Genomic DNA, 12,346 nt, shown 5'->3' on the forward strand with positions numbered 1-12,346 from the left:
TTCCAGTTTGCGGTTTGAGTATCTTCAGTGAGAAGCTCAAGTTGTCCATTACTGGCACGTATTTTGAAGTCTTCTCCCCCGAAATAAAGGCTTGGTGTGCGTTTTATTTATTTCTGATATGAATAGGGTGGGAGAATAAGGGAGGGAAAGAACCCATCATCCTGAGCCTCGGAACCACCGCTTTCTTTTCCTAACTTGTGAAATGTTTTGACGGCGCACCGAAAGGAAAAAAAAAAAAAAACCTACTTAAATAACTTTACACCTTCCAGCCCCGCGTTGTTTGCACTTTCTGGCTGATCATCTAAAGGCTTGGAAAGTAACAATCAGCGCTCCTAATGATAAGGTGTCATGGTGTTGAAGACAAGAGAGCCAAGATGAAGCTTTCACACCTTGAATTTTTATTTAGTGTAATTTCCCCCCAAATCGTTCTGAACTATCTCTTTTTGCAAAGGAGTGGGTTTCCACCTCCTTTCTCCCGGGTCGAATGTCTTCTAAAGCTTTAATTTGACCGGGGGCGGGAGGTGTGAGGGGGACTACAGTATCAAAAAAATCAATGCAGCAAGTCAGGAGCAATTGAAGTTCAAGGGCATGGGCTGGTTGTACCATTTCTATTTCTCAGATCCTCGAGTTGGACATCAACAGCCTCGGGAGAGAGAAACACGCAGCGCGCGGGGCAGAGACCTTAATTAAAGTTTCTTTTGTCCGCGTCTGAATTGGGGGATGTTGCTGGATTCCATTGCATTGAGGAGCGCGCATCCGGTGAAAGCGCGGTGTTGAGGATTCTAGGCAAGACCGTCCTCCTTAACGTTCGCCCCCTCCCCGCCCCGCCAAACGGTCCGGGCAGAAATACCCTTAAATCCATACAATAAAGGGGGAGGAGGAGACGCGCGCGGAGTTGGTTCCCATCGGATAGTGGGGTTTCATAAGCAGATCTAAATCGTCCTTTTCCAAGATTTTCCGATCGTATATTCCTGGGCAGACTCTCTCACCCAGAGGCACGATTTCACCCGCTTCCAGTCAACACTTCCTGCCCTTTTCTCCTCCCACTCACATTGAAAAGCTCGGGAGCCCTAAAAGGGTGTTGATGGCGGGGGGTGATAAATAAATAAATAAATGACACTACGCGTGCGGTGGAGAAGAAAGGAGGGGGAGGAAAGGCGAGGAGAGGGAAGGGAAAAGTAGGGAGAGGAGGACCAGGAGGAGAAAGGACACGGGCAAAAGGGAAACGGGAGTCAAAGAAAGAGAAAAGAAGAAAGGAGAGGAAGAACGGGGAGGCTGCTCCGCATGAAATGATCCTGGCTTTGTGCAGAATTGGGAGGACTCCCCTTTCCAGGTGACCGGAGGGACCTGGGGAAGTCCTTCTGCCCAGAGCTCCTCCCCACCGGGACCCCAGGGGTGTCTGAGCTCTGGTCGCCGCTCCCCCATAAATTCCTCGTGGCAACCAGAGGAAGCGCGCCAGGTCTCCGCCGTCCCTTCAGTGTCCCGGCTGATAATTTACCTCTTTGTCTTTAATAAAAAGCTGACTTTTTCTGTCAAGCTCGGCACCGAGAAAATAACAATCGTATTTCAGGCTGAAAGCTCCTGTTACTGCGGGGGGGTTTTGAGGATGCGATAAAAATGTTCATCGACGTGAAGGTACCTTCTGGGTTGGCTGGGGTCGGAAGTGCTAAGATGGGGGCCGCCCTTCCCCCGGGGCGTAGGAACCAGGCGGTGGGGAGGGAGGAAGGCGCGACGAGGTCAGAGGAAACCCTGGGTTTCCAAGGCTCCTGGGGCACCAGAGGGCTTTCCGCAGTCGGGGAATAAGCCCTGGGGAGGAGCCTTTCGCGAGAAGGCGAGCGCGCCCCAACATGCCTCCGACCTCGTAAACCCACTTGGCAAAGACCGGGGAAGCCGCTGGCGGACCGACTGCGGTGAACTCAAGAAATTAACCTGCGCTACAATTAAACGGGCTGCCGCCCTTTCAGACTCACCTCGAGCGACCGAGATAGAGAGAGCTCCCGAACCGGCCGCGGGAGGACCTGGCTCCACCCTCCCGTCCCAGAAGAAGAGGACAAAAAGGGGAGATGGACTTGGAGATGGCCCCGCCCTTCAAACGCTCCAATCCTTGGAAACCAAACCTCCTCTCCAAGCTTCCACGTCTAGAAGGGACAAAGACAGCGAGGAGGTCCGGAGACTGATGGGGAGATGGTGGCTTTCGGCCTTCTGGTGTGGGTTCTTTGGGGGAAAGGGTACAGTGGCTAATTTTCCATCCCAAATAGGGCACCACGGGATAATCTTTAGAAGATAAGCTCGGTCTTCTGCCTGAGAAGCAAAATGACTCCTCAAAGCTGTGAAGAAAACTATTGCAAAACTCCCGTGTAGTCCTGCTTTTTTGAATGTGGCAAGCAAGGCTAAAATTTTCAATTGATGCTTCCACACGCATATTATTTTCGACTTTTAGAAACCATAAGTACCTTAACTGGCCAACTAAAATAACTGGAAGAAATTAAAACAGAAGGAGAGTGGGCTTTTGGTTGTTGGTTTTTATTGGGGACAGGCAGTTTCTCAAATGATTGGAAAGTAATTGGATAAATGAAAGATGGGACGGAGAAGGAAAGCGCTGTGGCTGAAGGTTTTAGTGAAAACCTTAATAAACTTGGCACTTAAGTAACCGTAATTATGCTTTGCCATTAGCAGACCATTTAGATAAGCAGGAGAAAGTTCACACCTCCTGCTATTTCATTCCCCAAGAATATTCACAAAGATAATGCAAGCCTAGTTGGTGGGTTATCTTCTCCATGAGGAGAATGAATGTTCACATTTTTTAATTAAAATGAAAACGTAGGTTTTATACACGGCCAACAATGTGAAGGAAGTCTCTCAGGGACATGTTGACTCCTTGAAATCTACCATTTGCTACTGTACCCTATGTCATTATTCCCCAGAGTCATATGGGGTTTCAAGTCTTTATTAATGTGCCAGGGAATAAGAATATGTTGGAAATCTGGACTTTCTTCTCCCTTATCATAGGTGACTGGCATACAAACTCTTCATAAAGAGAAATTATGGCTCATCAAAAGAGTGACTTTATGAGCATTAATAGAATAATAAATCTTGCAATTTTAGTTCAAGAAATAGTGAAGTCCTATAATCAGATTGACCCATGCAAATATGATCCATTTACTTGCCCAACATCAGTAGGTTAGGGATAGTCTATAAATCATTTTGGTTATTAAAGCCTTAACATAGGAAGGCATCCAAATCTCTTAAAGAAAAATATATATGGAGGTGGGGAGAGGAGGTTCTACCCAACCTTCAGGAAGGACTCATGGAAAAACATGAAGAGTTGGTCCAGAGACTCCACTAGATATATAAAATTTGAACTGAAACAAGAGTGTATAAATGTTCTAATGTCATTGTTTCAATTTTTGCATTCTCTCATATTAAAAAAGTCCCCTTGCTTCCTGAAAACTATCCCAAAAAAGAAAGAAAAAGAAATCTAGTTGGTAGCTCCACTTTCTAAATTCCAGCTGGAAAATTGTTCAAGCTGATGATTTTAGCAAAGCAAAGAGTAGATGATAGAGATTATGCCTTTTTCAGAAGTTTTAATTATTTCATCCTTAAACATTTAATCATATTATCAGCCTGGAAACAGGTAGGAGGATGGTAAATTCAAGGCCAGCCTCAGCAACTTAGCAAAACCCTGTCTCAAAATAAAAAAAATTAAAAGGGACTAGGGATATACCTCAGTGGTAAACACCCTTGGGTTAAAAAAAAAAAAAAAAAAAAAAACATATTGTCACACACCGCTTATTAACTTTCTGCATTTCCCTGCTTGTGTAAAAGTCCTTTTCTGGGCTAGGGCTGGGGCTCAGTAGTAGCATTGGCATGTGTGAGGCACTGGGTTCCATTCTCAACACCACATATAAATAAGTAAAATAAAGGTCCATCAACAGCTAAAAAATTTTTTTAAAAAAACTCCTTTTCTGTGCAATTCAATATTGTCTTTTTACTATTTGAGTTTAAGATTTGAATTCTTGAGATCTTTACTCTTATTGGAAATTATTGTCTTCAAAAGGTTTTTCTAAAAACTTTAAGTTGGACAATTATGAACTCTTCCCCCAGTATCAAGAAAATAAAATCACTAGCACACTGTAATGATATAGGTAGGTAGGTAGGTAGGTAGATAGATAGATAGATAGATAGATAGATAGATATTTAAACATATGTCACTAACTAGTGTCCGTGCCTCGGGAGAAGGGACTAAAGGAAGACAAAGGTAGATGATTCCTGATTCTGAACAGCTCTCAAAGGAAGAAAGACTGCAACAACTTATATTAAACACACTCTGTTTGAATCTTTGTATATATACCTTTGGATACCTAAGAAGATGTTTCAATACTAATATTCTAATATTCAAAAAGGAAGTCTCTGTCCCATAGGTAGAAGTTAAATTTACAATTCTATCAAGCCAGTTACTGTACTATGAAACACATAATATCTTTCAACCATTGAATATTTGTTTAACATCTATCTACACTACACCACCCTCAGAGCTGAATACTGGGGATTCAGAGATGAATGACAAACCATGAGTCAAAATTTTGATCTACTTCATGAACTAACTTCAAAACCACATTTCTTGGCTATAGAACTTTACATTTATTTTATTTCCTCAAAAGCAAAGCAGGAATTGGGCCAATGAGAAGAATTTGATGAATTTAATCACTTCTGTTTCTACAATGAAGTTACACAGGAGTGATATTTGTTAAACTATTTGGAGTTAATTTTAAAGCCAATATTTTGCTTTAATTCAAATTTAACATTAAATTCTTACTGAAAGTGATAATTTTAAAATGCAAAAGACCTGGGGATATAGCTTAGTGTTAGAGTGCTTGCCTAATATATGGGCAGCCCCAGCCTCTATCTCCAGCATTGTAATAATTTTTAAATAATAATAATAATAAAAGAGAGAACAACCTCAGATCAAGTATGGTTAGAAGAATAAAAATTCTGAAGAAAAGAATGTGCTGGGAGATTGACCATTTGTAGAGGTATCCTTTCCAGAAGACCACAATTTCTAGATTCCTGCTACTTATATTCAAACTGAAGCCCAGGGAGGGGAAGTAACTTGGTCAGAACACCAAACTTAGTCACCAACAGTCAACCCCATAATCAGCATTTCCATGGCAGTTTCTTCAAAGTTATCATTTTCATACCACCCTCAACGTTCCTTTTTTCTTTTCTCTCTTTTGACGTATTTCCATAGTACTTGTTAATTACTTAATAGATACACATTTTTAAATCAACTCTTAAAAATTGTAAATTCATTGAAAGCAATAATATCTGTGAAATCGAGGTTTGATGGAATACACACATACACATTTTTTATTGCACATCAAAATAAATGCATCCTTATTAAATTTTTTAGAAGATTTTTGGATTAAAAGAGAAAAGTTAACACAAATCTTTTAAACTCAATTTAGAATACATACTTGCAGTCTTAAAATGTTCACGCTTTTGTCCCTTTAATGCCTCTTCTTAGATTCTATCCTGAGGAAACAGCCAGAAATGTAGAAAAGATTTATGTAAGAAATGATAGCGGTAAAGCAAGTAATTGAAAATAAGTGATAAAGAAAATAGTTAATGGTTAGGTAAATAATAACACATCCTCATTATGACATATTAGACAGCTTCAAATTGTTTATGAGGATTTTTTAATTAAGTGAAAAAATTACCTATTGTTAGCTAAAAGACCTAGGTACAAAATTATGATCATAGTTTAATTTTTTCATAGTACATACCCACCAAAAAAAATCACACAAAAGAAAACAAAAAAGCAACATGCCCATAGTAAATTGACTTCTCATTATAAAAAGCTTTAAAAAGTGTAAAACATATATAAAACTATGTGCGTTATGTAGTTATATAATGATAAGTAAAATATTTTTGTGATAAATATATGCTCTGTGGAGTCACAGGCTTTATTTGAACCAAATTGTAAATTATGTTTGAGTATTTAAAAACATTTTAAAGTTAAAAGGATAGAGCCTACTTTTATGATTGTGGTAATTACAAATGTGTTTCAGAGTGTATTAATACTGCTAATAAAATAGTGGTACAGTAACTGTTTCTCACATAGATATTTTAATTTCCTTTTCACAGGGGAAATAGGATGAAGGTTTAAGTGGGCATTCTGAATTTATTTTCTACAAAAAAAGTCATTGAGGATGAAAGAGATTGAATCATTTAATGTTAGGTCTTCCAATATTAGCTAATGTTGTAAACACTAAAATCCAGATTTCTTAATTCCTACTCTTACATTTTGAAATCTGTAATTCCACTATAATTTCAAAAATATTATCAAACACTAGCAAAAGAAAATTACTAATGGTAAATATGGAAAAATTCAACTTCATCAGTTTTTCAAATGAAAGACAGTACTCTTTTACACAAAAGTTAGCAGGCAGATAAATACAATATGTATATGGATATATATATATATATCTATATATATATAGATATATATATAGATATATATATATATATAGATATATATATATATATGTACACACACATACACACACATACATGTATATATAAAATATATATATTATCTATATAATATATATTATAACTTTATCAGGTGTTAATTCCCAATTGTTGAAGATATGGGAATATAGACCCTATAATTCTCTATTATAGAGTCTGTGGGACTATGGGAACAGTTTCAGTCTTTCTGGATATATAAGATGTCTTTAGCCCAGAAATTTAACTTTTGGAAATTGATGTAAGAAAAGATTCATGACTGCCATCAAAACTGTATGGGCAAAGTGGTTTATTATGGCATCAATACCCAATAGCAAGTGAATGTCTAAAAAATTTTTGTTCATCTGTGCAATAAGAATTTGTATAGCCTCAAATGTTCTTAAGAAATATTAAATGACATGGAAACATTTACATGATTTAATGATAAGAGATAAACAGGTTTCAAACAACGTGTACAGTTATTTTAGTGACAGCTTTTTCACTGCTGTGACTAAAGGATCTGATTAGAACAACTATAGAGGAGGAAAAGTTTGAGGGCTCACAGTTTCACAGGTCTTAATCCATAGAAGACCAGCTCCATTCCTCAAGGCTCAAGGTGAGGCAGAGCATCATGGCAGGAGAGTCTGGAAGAGGGAAGCAGCTCACATCAGGAAGCAGAGAGAGAGAACTCCACTTGCCAGATACAAATTTATATAACCCAGAACCACGCCCTAATTTCCACCTAGTCCAGCCACACCCCACCACTTCAGTTACCACTCAATTAATCCCTATCAGTGGATTAAATCACTGATTGGGCTAAGACTCTCACAACCCAATCATTTCTCCCCTGAACCTTCTTGCATGGTCTCACATGTGAGCTTTTGGGGGACACCTCACATCCAAACTACAACAATAGTTATATTAAAATAAGTTATACATAGATTGGTAGAGTTAAAAGTGAAAATAAATATCTTAGAGTTAATTTAAAAAACAAGTAGATGAATAATTGTTATATTACAGTTTTTAATAGTTTTCTAATATTACACCCAAGGTAGAAAGCATAAAGAAATGATCAATGAATTTAAACACACAAAACAATTTAACAGGGGCAGGGGATGTAGCTCAGTGGTGGAGTACTTGCCTAGCATTCACAAAGCCCTGGGCTTGATCCCTGACACTGCAAACAAATAAAGAAATAATGAACTTTGATATATGGGAAAGCATTATTAAGTTACGAGCAAATCAAAACTTAAAAAAACATTTTACTTAGTGTTATATGTGCTAATAATATTGTGCTGGGGATTGAACCCAGGGTCTCATACATGCTAGGCAAGGGCTCTACTACTGAGCTACATCCCTAGCCTCGAGGTTAATATTATTAATCTATAGAGTGGTATTACATATCAGTGTGAAGATACATACCAATAACAACAAAAGAGAAGCAAAAAGCATAAACTATCAAATCACGAAGGGAGAAACACAGAGGAAAGAGTAAATAGCAACTGTTTTTGTATTTGAGAGTAGATATGATTTTTCTTTCTTGAGAGGCTGGAGATGGAACCCCAGCTTTGTGCATCGGTAGGCAAGTGTTCTACCACTGAGCTACGCCTTTAGCTCCTATAATTGTTCTTTCCTTTCTTTTGGTAGTGATAAGGATTGAACCTGGGGCTTCACACATGGTAGGCCAGTGCTCTGCTACTGAGCTACATCCCCAACTCCTTGATTATTTTTGTCTAGAAGACTTTTTTGTGTTTGCTTAATTTGTTACCATATATATGGTTTCCATAATCAGAATACATATATATATATATATATATATATATATATATATATATACACACGCATACATATATTATATATGTTAAATGTAACATGTTATTAAAAACATATTACCATGCTATGTTGTGAGTTTAACACTTGACATTGAGAAAGGATAGTGCTATCTGGAATCAGAAATTCTGAATTTAAATACTAATTGAATGGATCTTGGGCAAGTCACTGAACTACTTAGAGCCCTGGTTTCTCAAAATATAAAATGGAAAATCATTTTCAAGTTACTGGTTATGAACAGTTTTAAAAGTTGTGGAGTTACTTTGTGGGAGTTGTTCCCGGACATCAGATTCCTCTCACTGACCTAGTGCACTGGGCTTTTTCCAGCCCCCAGGCCCACCTGCTCTTCCCGCCCCTCTTCCTTCCTTCCTTCCTTCCTTCCTTCCTTCCTTCCTTCCTTCCTTCCTTCCTTCCTTCCTTCCTTCCTTCCTTTCCCTCCTCCTCTTCTTCTTCTTCTTTCCTGAGAAAAAGGAGAAAGAAGCTTTATTTCTTTGCTAACAAAAGAGAAACACAGGGTACTTCTGTCCCAGAGACTGTGATTCTGCTCATCGACAGGAACAGGAGGCTTTTAGAGAGGTGACTCAAAGACGACATTCCACTCTGTTGCAGTTGTAGTTCACTTGTTAATTTGGGAGATAGTCATTTCTGAGATCTTCTGGTACCATCTCCAAAGTCTGCATTACTTGGTTCCTATGGTGGGTGAATACTCAAGGACAGATAACTCTGCCTAGGATGGGAAAGAAAGGTAATCCTGTTTCCCTGGAGATTTGGAAGATGGAGAGATTAGGAAGGAGCAGGGAGACAGGAAGAAAAAGAAACATGTCCATTTCAAAAATCAGTTGCAGTGGCAGAGCATCAAGGCTATATTCAAAGAATAAAGTGGACCACTGTTTCATTTCCCCTATTGCTGCTCATCTTCTTGTACAAACACCCTATTCCCGTACCTGAGGAGGGTTTATGTTCCCGAGTGGTTCAGGAAAAGCCGACTGGGGGTACCTTAGATTTGTCCATCTCCTCTAAGTAGGACAGGATCTTCTACTAGATCCTGTCTAAAGGCTATCCTCAAGTTAAACTGTAGTAACTATGACGATTGCTGTCCTTTTTCCATGTCAGAAGCTTCATCATTCAATTCCAGTATCCACCGGGTTAATTTAATTCCCAAGTTGATACTAAAAATCTCATGTTCATGACATCAAAAAAAAGTCCTGACTGATTTCAAATTCTATGTTCCATAGTAAGTCAAATGAGAACACTGGCCGACCTCCTTTTTCAATAATAGAAGTAATTCCTCTGTGAGTGCTCCATGATACAGAGTCAATGCAGAAGGACTAGAATCAATTTTTCTTTCATATGAGCCCTTATATGCAGAACAGTGCTATATTTCTCCATATGAAATAAAAACAGAATGACAAATTTCCATGTGAAAAACCATATGCCCCTTTGTCCTTTTTTCCTGACCCTAAGCCTCTAAAACTCACTTTAGATTACAAGATGGGGTGGGGTTTGGGGGAGTGGAGGATAACACTGAACATTCCCAAAGAATAGAAGATACACTGATATATGGAGAACCTCTAATCCTCTGAGGTTAAAAAGAATATGAGATGAGCTGACAGTCATCAAAATAATTCACAGAAAACGTAAAAATTATTTATTGGTTGATTAAGCTGTTAATTATTAGTGGTCACATATAGGATCTCATTTATGGGTGAGAAGAAAGGAAGGAACGAAGGGGGGAGTGCACAGTGAGAGAGGGAAGGAGGGAGAAAAGAAAGGAGGGAAGAAAGAAGAAAAACTAACTAAGTTTTTGGTTCAAGACCAGCTCAAGGAAGTTTCCCTTGCTAGGACAGGGAAATTTGGATGCAGTAGAAATAGCCGAGGAGGAGGGAGGAAGTCTGGATCCTAGCTTTTTCAATAACTTGATATGTAACTTTTCCTTGATATCATTTTCTCATCTGGGATAGAGCAGTGGTTTTCAAGTTGTACTTTTTCAGAACACTCCTGAACAGAAGCTGGATCAATGGACAATGGTGGTCTATGCAATTTACAGAAAAATTAAGTGAAATCCAACATTTCCTTTTTGCTGTGGTTTATTTATGGATAGTTATTACAACAATTCCTGCACAGTATGGGATTTTCTAAGCACATGTAACTGTTTCTTAGATTTGAGACACCAATAAAATTTCTTAACTTTAAGATTTTCTTTACAACTTTTAAGAAACATTTTGCCTTATCGTCACGTCTGGTCGCTGATTTATAGCTAATGATAGAGAGTGAATTGATAACACAACAAATAATAAAAGAAGAACTCAGGTAAAGGTAATCGTGGTTTAAAATTTTTAAGTCATTGTTGTTGGTCATTTTTATTTGTTTAAAAGATTTTTTAAAACATGGGTACATATACTGGTTTTAATTTTTGCACTAGATATCTGTCATGATCCAAATTTGGGGCTCTTGCTTCAACTGTTCTGTCTCACAGTAAAGATTTACGGACATAGATCACATTAATTCATACTTACAGTATCTCATATTCTTTTTTCTTTTTCTTTTCCTTTTTCTGGTGGTGTTGGAGAGTGAACCCAGGATCTCCCACATACGGGGCAAGCACTTATACACTAAGCTATACTCCCAGCCTCCCTATATTCCTTATGAAAAATGTTTGTAATCCTCACAGTAATTCTCTAAGTGTTTAATTTATTCCTCTACAGATGTGGAAACTAATGCATGGAGTCATTAAAACATACATTAAGACCTTGCTATTACTAATAAAAGAAGGAGCTAGAAACTAATGAGTAGAGTTGTTCATTGCTAGTTTTGGTTCTGTATTTATTCTATAAATATGCTCTTATTTTTTTCTAAATAAATACCCTTTAAACCTATTCTTTGGAATGAGCAAATGTTCAGGATAAATATCAGGGAGATACTAAAGAATAAACTTGTTCTAACATTCCAGACACCTAAAATATTACCAAATAAGTAGCTTTTGTGAAACATGGTTCTTAGCAACTTGGAAAGAAATCAAACTATAGTAAACAGGAGAAGAGTTATATATGGACCCCATGTTCTGATGAAAAGCAACTAACATTAAATCTACAAAGTCATGGGAGGGTGGTTTGTCGATTCAAAGTCAAGTTGACTTGGTACCAGCCTGCTCTGTCTTAACATGCAGAACTTTGGGTCAAGTCTGTTTAGGAAAATTAAATACATACAAGGATTCAAAGTGTGTATTTTTAAAAATAAAAATCGGACCTTATAGTTAAAATTTCTTTTATAAATTAGACATTCATTTTGTCAGTCTTCATGATATGGGAGAAGTTTTGTGCTGGCAAAATTTATCTGAAAGTTCTAAATTATTTTTTTCTAACTGCAAGAGATAAATTGTAAAAATGTTCAAAAATCCAAAAGCCAAAGTGAAAAACATGAATAGTTTATCCATATTACATCACCTAGGAAAAAAAATCACCTAGGAAAAAGACTACAATTGGCACTTTTATTATACTTTTTCAATTTAAAAGTTTAGATACATAGTTACAAATACAGAAATCAAACATAATTGTTTTCTAAATTGTTAACTATTATTATAGCATTATTTTTAAGAGTCAGCCCTTTATCCATTTAATTGATGTCATTTTTGTTACAAATTAAAATTTTATTTATCTCAGGTGAGGTGGCCAATGTCTAATTGCAGCTACTGGGGAGGCTAAGGAGGAGGATCACAAGTTCAAGGCCTGCTAAGAAAACTTAATAACACCCTGTCTTAGAATAAAAGATTAAAGAAGTTTGGGGATGTATCTCAGTGGTAGACCACAAGAGAGAGAGAGAGAAAAAAAAAAAAAAAAAAATATATATATATATATATATATATATATATGTTTCCAGAGTATTCATTTGTTTTTATTTATCTGTTTAACACACCTGTTTTTCCTGGTTCTAATTTACTCATTTGTTGTCAGATTTATCCCTCTAAACTGAAAAGATCAAATTAATGAATATTGTTTAGATTTTATTAAAT

This window comes from Callospermophilus lateralis, chromosome 2 (assembly GCF_048772815.1).
Source record: "Callospermophilus lateralis isolate mCalLat2 chromosome 2, mCalLat2.hap1, whole genome shotgun sequence".
Lineage (NCBI taxonomy): Eukaryota > Metazoa > Chordata > Mammalia > Rodentia > Sciuridae > Callospermophilus > Callospermophilus lateralis.